Source organism: Balaenoptera physalus (assembly GCF_965194825.1).
Source record: "Balaenoptera physalus genome assembly, chromosome: 10".
In the NCBI taxonomy this organism is placed as follows: domain Eukaryota; kingdom Metazoa; phylum Chordata; class Mammalia; order Artiodactyla; family Balaenopteridae; genus Balaenoptera; species Balaenoptera physalus.
The window spans coordinates 43,200,086-43,210,804 of NC_138889.1; positions in this window are offsets into that span (position 1 = coordinate 43,200,086).

Below are 10,719 nucleotides of genomic sequence, written 5' to 3' on the forward strand. Positions count from 1 at the left end.
CACATTAAAGTTTGAGAAACACTGCTTGACACAAAGCCCCATGTGAGGCAAATTTAGGACAGAGTAATTTATTTCCAAATAGGAATAGAAAAGGGGAAATGAATCACAATATGAGTAAGTAACAGAGGCAGACCAGGACACTATCTAAAATGGGGGAAGAGAGCCAAAGAAGAAAAAAGGAACAAAAATGATTACAAAAACAACCCAAAAGCAATTAAGAAAATGGCAATACATGGATATCTATCAATAAGTACTTTAAATGTAAATGGACCAAATGCTACAATCAAAAGATGTAGACTGGCTGAATGGATACAAAACCAGACCCAAATATATGCTGCCTACAAGAGACTCACTTCAGATCTAAAGACACACACAGGCTAAAAGTGAGGGAATGGGAAAAATATACTACCCCCTAGATCAGGGGTTCCCAACCCCTGGGCCATGGACTGGTACTGGTCCATGGCCTGTTAGGAACTGGGCTGCACAGCAGGAGGTGAGTGGTGGGTGAGCGAGGGAAGCTACATCTGCCGCTCCCCATTGCTCACGTTGCTGCCTAAACCAGACCCCACCCCGTCCATGGAAATATTGTCTTCCACGAAACTGGTCCCTGATGCCAAAAAGGTTGGGGACAACTGCCCTACATTTTACCAATACAGACCATGACCACTTTGTGGTATAGGTTTATGGTGTGGTTGAAAGAGTATACTGGATTTGGAGTTCTTATTCCAGCTCTGCCACTTACGAATTTAGAATATCAGTCACTCTGAGACTCAATTTCCTTACCTATAAAATGGGGATTATAATATCTATAATTTACATGAAGCATTGAGCACAGAACTGAGAAACCATTGTTCCTTTCATCTCCCTTGATGGAGCATGTCCAGGAGGGTAATAATAGGATGGGTTGGTGTTATCTTTATGATGGATTAGCTCCCACCCAGAAACTTGGGAATGTGTCTACATAGTGGGCATCTTAATAAGATGGTAATTGGGAATTCCCTGGTAGTCCAGTGGTTAGGACTTGGCGCTTTCATTGCTGTGGCCTGAGTTCAATCCCTGGTTAGGGAACTAAGATCCCAAAAGTTGCATGCATGCTTCCCCCCAAAAATGGTAATTATCCACTTATAAGCATTTTGGCTATGTTGTATTCATTCATTCATTGACTATTCATTGAGCAACTACTAAGTGCCAACCAAGTCCTTTGACTGAGGATACAGTGATGAACCAGATATTGAGGCTATAACAAATGCACAAGACAGACATGATCCTACCCTCGAAAAGGCAGTGCAGACGTGTGAACAGGCTCTCACAATACCTCATATTAAGTGCAACAGCCTGCTCATTCCTCGCTCGCTTTTATTCCCAGCTAGTGCCCTGTTTGAGCCTAAAGTGTGGTTGCCACGTAAGTGGTGAACTAGTGAGGTGGCCATCAGAAGTCTGTGGGCTTCTTGAGGGCTCAAATTAGCAGAAAGAAGGAAGCAATGACTATTGAGGAGACGATTGATGTGTCTGCTACCCCAGAGATCCAACACATACGGTAAACACGTTATGCTTTCCAGAAAGGAGGAACTCCAGCTATAAATCTTTGGCACCAGGAAGAAGACAGGGGGGGATCTAAGATAGTCTAGCAATTTTAAAGGGAACAGAGTATTGATAATATAATGCATATGGTGTCACTGTGTGTTGATGGGGTAAAATATTTATTTAAATGCTTGTAATGTGGTGAAACAGGCATATTGAGGGGAATTCTGCACTTCTATAATACTGCCAAGCACGGCTGAGAGAATTAATTGATGCTTGTTGCAATCTCTGTATGGATAGACTTGTTTTTTTCCTCAGCATTCCAGAAAGTGGTGACATGGGACAATCTTTCAGCCAGACAGACCTTTATAAGCATTCCTGCCCTGCTTAAAACCTACAGTGGTTCTTTTTAAATAATACATCAACCCTAATGTCTCTTTTTTTTTAAATTTAATTTTATTTATTTTTTTATACAGCAGGTTCTTATTAGTTATCCATTTTATACATATTAGTGTATATATGTCAATCCCAATCTCCCAATTCATCCCACCACCACCCTGGCCCCCCCGCTGCTTTCCCCCATTGGTGTCCATACGTTTGTTCTCTATGTCTGTGTCTCAATTTCTGCCCTGCAAACTGGTTCATCTGTACCGTTTTTCTAGGTTCCACATTTATGTGTTAATATACGATATTTGTTTTTCTCTTTCTGACTTACTTCACTCTGTATGACAGTCTCTACATCCATCCACGTCTCTACAAATGACGCAATTTCGTTCCTTTTTATGGCTGAGTAATATTCCATTGTATATATGTACCACATCTTCTTTATCCATTCGTCTGTCGATGGGCATTTAGGTTGCTTCCATGACCTGGCTCTTGTAAATAGTGCTGTAATGAACATTGGGGTGCATGTGTCTTTTTGAATTATGGTTTTCTCAGGGTATATGCCCAGTAGTGGGATTGCTGGGTCATATGGTAATTCTACGTTTAGTTTTTTAAGGAACCTCCATACTGTTCTCCATAATGGCTGTATCAATTTACATTCCCACCAACAGTGCAAGAGGGTTCCCTTTTCTCCATACCCTCTCCAGCATTTGTTGTTTGTAGATTTTCTGATGATGCCCATTCTAACTGGTGTGAGGTGATACCTCATTGTAGTTTTGATTTGCATTTCTCTAATAATTAGTGATGTTGAGCAGCTTTTCATGAGCTTCTTGGTCATCTGAATGTCTTCTTTGGAGAAATGTCTATTTAGGCCTTCTGCCCATTTTTGGATTGGGTTGTTTGTTTTTTTAAAATTGAGCTGCATGTGCTGTTTATATATTTTGGAGAATAATCTTTTGTCCGTTGATTTGTTTGCAAACATTTTCTCCCATTCTGAGGGTTATCTTTTCGTCTTTATAGTTTCCTTTGCTTTGCAAAAGCTTTTAAGTTTCATTAGGTCCCATTTGTTTATTTTTGTTTTTATTCCCATAACTCTAGGAGGTGGATCAAAAAAGATCTTGCTGTGATTTATTAAAGAGTGTTCTTCTGATGTTTTCCTCTAAGAGTTTTATAGTGTCCAGTCTTACTTTTAGGTGTCTCATCCATTTTGAGTTTATTTTTGTGTATGGTGTTAGGGAGTGTTCTAAATTCATTCTTTTACATGTAGCTGTCCAGTTTTCCTAGCACCACTTATTTTTTTTTTAACATCTTTATTGAAGTATAATTGCCTTACAATGGTGTGTTAGCTTCTGCTTTATAACAAAGTGAATCAGTTATACATATACAATATGTTCCCATATCTCTTCCCTCTTGAATCTCCCTCCCTCCCATCCTCCCCATTCCACCCCTCTAGGTGGTCACAAAGCACTGAGCTGATCTCCCTGTGCTATGCGGCTGCTTCCCACTAGGTATCTATTTTACATTTGGTAGTGTATATATGTCCATGACACTCTCTTACCCTGTCACATCTCACCCCACCCCCTCCCCATATCCTCAAGTCCATTCTCTAGTAGGTCTGTGTCTTTATTCCCGTCTTGCCACTAGGTTCTTCATGGCCTTTTTTTTTTTTTCCTTAGATTCCGTATATATGTGTTAGCATACTGTATTTGTTTTTCTCTTTCTGACTTACTTCACTCTGTATGACAGACTCTAACTCCATCCACCTCATTACAAATACCTCCATTTCATTTCTTTTTATGGCTGAGTAATATTCCTTTGTATATATGTGCCACATCTTCTTTATCCATTCATCTGTCAATGGACATTTAGGTTGCTTCCATGTCCTGGCTATTGTAAATAGAGCTGCAATGAACATTTTGGTACATGACTCTTTTTGAACTATGGTTTTCTCAGGGTATATGCCCAGTAGTGGGATTGCTGGGTCGTATGGTAGTTCTACTTGTAGTTTTTTAAGGAACCTCCATACTGTCCTCCATAGTGGCTGTATCAATTTACATTCCCACCAACAGTGCAAGAGGGTTCCCTTTCCTCCACACCCTCTCCAGCATTTATTGTTTCTAGATTTTTTGATGATGGCCATTCTGATCGGTGTGAGATGATATCTCATTGTAGTTTTGATTTGCTTTTCTCTAATGATTAATGATGTTGAGCATTCTTTCATGTGTCTGTTGGCAATCTGTATATTTTCTTTGGAGAAATGTCTATTTAGGTCTTCTGCCCATTTTTGGATTGGGTTTTTCGTTTTTTTGTTATTGAGCTGCATGAGCTGCTTGTAAATCTTGGAGATTAATCCTTTGTTAGTTGCTTCATTTGCAAATATTTTCTCCCATTCTGAGGGTTGTCTTTTGGTCTTGTTTATGGTTTCCTTTGCTGTAGCACCACTTATTGAAGAGACTGTCTTTTCTCCATTGTATATCCTTGCCTCCTTTGTCATAGATTAGTTGACCATAGGGGCATGGGTTTGTCTCTGGGCTTTTTATCCTGTTCCATTGATCTATATTTCTGTTTTTGTGCCAGTACCATACTCTCTTTGTTACTGTAGCTTTGTAGTATAGTCTGAAGTCAGGGAGCATGATTCCTCCAGCTCTGTTTTTTTCCCTCAAGACTTCTTTGGCTGTTCGGGGTCTTTTGTGTCTCCATACAAATTTAAAAATTTTTTGTTCTAGCTCTGTAAAAACTGTCATTGGTAATTTGATAGGGATTGCATTGAATCTGTAGATTGCTTTGGGTAATACAGCCATTTTCACAATATTGATTCTTCCAATCCAAGAACATGGTATGTCTCTCCATCTATTTATATCATCTCTAATTTCTTTCTTTAGTGTCTTATAGTTTTCTGCATACAGGTCTTTTGTCTCCCTTGGTAGGTTTATTCCTAGGTAGTTTATTCTTTTGTTGCAATGGTAAATGGGAGTGTTTCCTTAATTTCTCTTTCAGATTTTTCATCATTAGTGTATAGGAATGTAAGGAATCTCTGTGCATTATTTTGTATCCTGCAATATTACCAAATCCATTGATTAGATCTAGTAGTTTTCTGGTAGCATCTTTAGGATTCTCTATGTATAGTATCATGTCATCTGCAGTGACAGTTTTACTTCTTCTTTTCCAATCTGTATTCCTTTTATTTCTTTTTTTTCTCTGATTGCCATGGATAGGCCTTCCAAAGCTATGTTGAATAACAGTGGCAAGAGTGGACATCCTTGTCTTGGTCCTGATCTTAGAGGAAATGCTTTCAGTTTTTCACCATTGAGAGTGATGTTTGCTGTGGGTTTGTCGTATATGGCCTTTGTTATGTTGAGGTAGGTTCCCTCTATGCCCACTTTCTGGAGAGTTTTTATCATAAATGGGTGTTGAATTTTGTCAAAAGCTTTTTCTGCATATATTGAGATGATCATATGGTTTTTATTCTTCAATTTGTTAATATGGTGTTTCACATTGATTGGTGTATATTGAAGAATCCTTACATCCCAGGGATAAATCCCTCTTGATCATGGCGTATGATCCTTTTAATGTGTTGTTGGATTCTGTTTGCTAGTATTTTGTTGAGGATTTTTGCATCTATATTCATGAGTGATATTGGTCTGTAATTTTCTTTTTTTGTAGTATCTTTGTCTGGTTTTGGTATCAGGGTGATGGTGGCCTCATAGAATGAGTTTGGGAGTGTTCCTTCCTCTGCAAGTTTTGGAAGAGTTTGAGAAGGATGAGTGTTAGCTCTTCTCTAAATGTTTGGTAGAATTCACCTGTGAAGCCATCTGGTCCTGGACTTTTGTTTGTTGGAAGATTTTTAATCACAGTTTCAATTTCATTACTTGTGATTGGTCTGTTCATATTTTCTATTTCTTCCTGGTTCAGTCTTGGAAGGTTATACCTTTCTAAGAATTTGTCCATTTCTTCCAGGTTGTCCATTTTATTGGCATAGAGTTGCTTATAGTAGTCTCCTAGGATGCTTTGTATTTCTGTGGTGTCCGTTGTAACTTCTCCTTTTTCATTTCTAATTTTATTGATTTGAGTCCTCTCCCTCTTTTTCTTGATGAGTCTGGCTAATGGTTTATCAATTTTGTTTATCTTCTGAAAGAACCAGATTTTAGTTTTATTGATCTTTGCTACTGTTTTCTTTGTTTCTATTTCATTTATTTCTGCTCTGATCTTTATGATTTCTTTCCTTCTACTAACTTTGGGTTTTGTTTGTTCTTCATTCTCTAGTTCCTTTAAGTGTAAGGTTAGATTGTTTATTTGAGATTTTTCTTGTTTCTTGAGGTAGGCTTGTATTGCTATAAACTTCCCTCTTAGAACTGCTTTTGCTGCATCCCCACGTTTTGGATCATCATGTTTTCATTGTTGTTTGTCTCTAGGTATTTTTTGATTTCCTCTTTGATTTCTTCAGCGATCTCTTGGTTATTTAGTAACATATCATTTAGCCTCCATGTGTTTGTGTTTTTTATGTTTTTTTTCCCTGTAATTGATTTCTAATCTCATAGCGTTGTGGTCAGAAAAGATGCTTGATATGATTTCAATTTTCTTAAATTTACTGAGGCTTGATTTGTGACCCAAAGTGTCAACTATCCTGGAGAATGTTCCATGCGCACTTGAGAAGAAAGTGTAATCTGCTGTTTTTAGATGGAATGTCTTATAAGTATCAATTAAATCTATCTGGTGTATTGTGTCATTTAAAGCTTGTGTTTCCTTATTAATTTTCTGCTTGGATGATCTGTCCATTGGTGTAAGTGAGGTGTTGTTAAAGTCCCCCACTATTATTGTGTTAGTGTCGATTTCCTGTTTTATGGCTGTTAGCAGTTGCCTTATGGATTGAAGTGCTCCTATGTTGGATGCATATATATTTATAATTGTTATATCTTCTTCTTGGATTGATCCCTTGATCATTATGTAGTGTCCTTCCTTGTCTCTTGTAACATTCTTTATTTTAAAGTCTATTTTATGTGATATGCATATTGTTACTCCAGCTTTCTTTTGATTTCATTTGCATGGAATATCTTTTTCCATCCCCTCACTTTCAGTCTGTATGTGTCCCTAAGTCTAAAATGGGTCTCTTGTAGACAGCATATATATGGGTCTGGTTTTTGTACCCATTCAGCAAGCCTGTGTCTTTTGGTGGGAGCATTTAATCCATTCACGTTTAAGGTAATTATCGATATGTATGTTCCTATGACCATTTTCTTAATTGTTTTGGGTTTGTTTTTGTAGGTCCTTTTCTTCTCTTGTGTTTCCCACTTAGAGAAGTTCCTTTAGCATTTGTTGTAGAGCTGGTTTGGTGGTGCTGAATTCTCTTAGCTTTTGCTTGTCTGTAAAGCTTTTGATTTCTCCATCAAATCTGAATGAGTCCCTTACCGGGTAGAGTAATCTTGGTTGTAGGTCCTTCCTTTTCATCACTTTAAATATATCATGCCACTTCCTTCTGGCTTGTAGAGTGTCTGCTGAGAAATCAGCTGTTAACCTTATGGGAGTTCCCTTGTATGTTATTTGTCATTTTTTCACTTGTTGCTTTCAATAATTTTTCTTTGTCTTTAATTTTTGTCAATTTGATTACTGTGTGTCTCGGCATGTTTTTCCTTAGGTTTATCCTGCCTGGGACACTCTGTGCTTCCTGGACTTGGGTGGCTATTTCCTGTCCCATGTTAGGGAAGTTTTCGACTATAATCTCTTCAAATATTTTCTCTAGTCCTTTCTCTCTCTCTTCCCCCTCTGGGACCCCTATAATGTGAATGTTGTTGCATTTAATGTTGTCCCAGAGGTCTCTTAGGCTATCTTCATTTCCTTTCATTCTTTTATCTTTATTCTGTGCCACGGCAGTGAATTCCACTATTCTGTCTTCCAGGTCACTTATCCGTTCTTCAGCTTCAATTATTCTGCTACTGATTCCTTCTAGTGTATTTTTCATTTCAGTTATTGTACTGTTCATCTCTGTTTGTTTGTTCTTTAATTCTTCTAGGTGTTTGTTCTTTCATTCTTCTAGGTCTTTGTTAAACATTTCTTGCATCTTCTCGATCTTTGCCTCCATTCTTTTTCTGAGGTCCTGGATCATCTTCACTATCATTATTCTGAATTCTTTTTCTGGAAGGTTGCCTATCTCCACTTCATTTAGTTGTTTTTCTGGGGTTTTATCTTGTTCCTTCATCTGGCAGATAGCCCTGCCTTTTCATCTTGTCTATCTTTCTGTGAATGTGGTTTTTGTTCCACAGGCTGCAGGATTGTAGCTCTTCTTGCTTCTGCTGTCTGCCCTCTGGTGGATGAGGCTATCTAAGAGGCGTGCGCAAGTTTCCTGATGGGAGGGACTGGTGGTGGGTAGAGCTGGGTGTTGCTCTGGTGAGCAGAGCTCAGTAAAACTTTAATCAGCTTGTTTGCTGATGTGTGGGCCTGGGTTCCCTCCCTGTTCATTGTTTGGCCTGAGGCAACCCAACACTGGAGCCTACCTGGGCTCTTTGGTCGGGCTAATGGCGGACTCTGGGAGGGCTCATGTCAAGGAGCACTTCCCAGAACTTCTGCTGCCAGAGTCCTTGTCCTCACGGTGAGACACAGCCACCCCCCGCCTCTGTAGGAGACCCTCCAACACTAGCAGGTAGGTCTGGTTCAGTCTCCTATGGGGTCACTGCTCCTTCCTCTGGGTCCCGATGTGCACACTACTTTGTGTGTGCCCTCCAAGAGTGGAGTCTCTGTTTCCCCCTGTCCTGTTGAAGTCCTGCAATCAAATCCCCCTAGCCTTCGAAGTCTGATTCTCTAGGAATTCCTCCTCCCATTGCTGGACCCCCTGTTGGGAAGCCTGACGTGGGGCTCAGAACCTGCACTCCAGTGGGTGGACTTCTGTGGTATAAGTGTTCTCCAGTTTGTGAGTCACCCACCCAGCAGTTATGGGATTTGATTGTATTGTGATTGTGCCCCTTCTACCGTCTCACTGTGGCTTCTCCTTTGTCTTTGGATGTGGAGTATCTTTTTTGCTGAGTTCCAGTGTCTTCCTGTCGATGATTGTTCAGCAGTTAGTTGTTATTCCAGTGCTCTCACAGGAGGGAGTGAGAGCACATCCTTCTACTCCTCCATCTTGAACCAATCTCCCCCTAGTGTCTCTTAATAGCTTTCCAGAACCTCCAAAATATGGCACTAAAAAGAGCGGAGCTCAGGGTTTGAGTTTGTCACTAATAGCTTTGAGCCTTAGTCTCTTTATTTGTAAAAAAGAAATAATAATATCCACTATGCCAAACTCACAGGAATGTGTTAGAGTCGAACAAACTGATGCATCTGACAGCACTTTGCAAAACACCAACGCAATGTTACTAAGCAAATGTGATTATTATTATGATGGTGCTCTTATCCCTCCAACCTTATTTCATGACACCCTTCACACTGCTCTTCAGCTGGACAACGATGTGCTGTGACCACTCCCGTCTCTGATTTGGGGCTCATACCAGTCCCCAGCACAGTGGGGAAGAGAGCCGACCCTGAGGCCAGACTGGCTGGGATCTGGATGATAACAGTACTTGCTCTCAAGGCTGTAGTGAGGATTAAATGGGTTCCTGGGGGTAAAGCCCCTAGACCGTGCTTGGCATGTCACATCCCTCCTGGCACTGTTGTAGCAAGTGCTTTTCATACCTTACCATGTCTTCCAGTTCTAGTTCATGTCCTGTCTCATCCATGAAGTCTTCTCCCTTGGTTTTCTCCTGCCTATAAAATGTTATACGTAGAACTATGTCACACGGGTTAACTATTTGTTTATTATTTCATGAGATGATTGTCCTACCTGGTTAGATGCATTAATTCAACACTTAATGAACACCTGCTATGACCAGGTTCCTTATTAGACCATGAGAATAAAGAGATACAAGACACAGAGCCCTCTCTGTGGGGATGATGATCACTTCCCATCTGTGGTCAGATGACCAATCAGACAATTCAGCTATAGATTGAATGTTTGTGTCCCCCCCACATTCATATATTAAGTCCTAACCTCTACTGTGGTGGTGTTTGGAGGTGGAGCCTTTGGAAGGTGATTAGGTCATGAGGGTGGGTTCCACATTTGGGCTCCTGTTGACTCTTCTCCTTTAGAAAAATCCCCTGTCTTATTTCTGTGAGTTAAATCTCTTATCTCCAGTAGCCCTTCTCAGGTTTCAAGTTTCTGTGCTCTTTTTTCCCCCTTTTCTTTCCCTCCCCTTCCATCTTTGCTCCTAAGACTTCACTATTAGAACTCCACAACTGAAATTTCCTTCAAACCTTCCAGTAGGGATCTACTCATCCTGTGCTCTCTCTCTGCAGCTTTTACTAAAAAGCCTAATGACTTCATAATCCATTCCCTGATGTCCTAAAGCCCAGCTCAGATGAGGGGTGTCTGTTTTAAGTACGTGCCCCTCTTTCACCTTCAACACCAGTCCCAATATACCATGTTCAGAGAAACTTAAAATAACAAAACTGTTACATGATCTGTGGCTTAGCAAGCATTTCACTGAGAGCAGAATTATCACCATCATGCCTGTGCTACAGATGGGAAAGCTCATGCTCAGAAAGACTAAATAGTGTGCCTGGTATTACACATCTTGTCTTCTGCTCTTTACATTTGGAATAGCCAGGGGACCCCTTTATGGCTCACTTTTTTAGCTGACTTCCCATGGAATTTCCTGACCTCCTCCCACTGTGTCTCATTCCTCAGGCTGGCTATATTCAAGCTAAAGGATTCTCAGGCAGACCACTCCTCCTAGGCATAGGCATAGGCACAGGTGTGTGTTTTCAGAAGGACCGTCAAATCCTTAATAC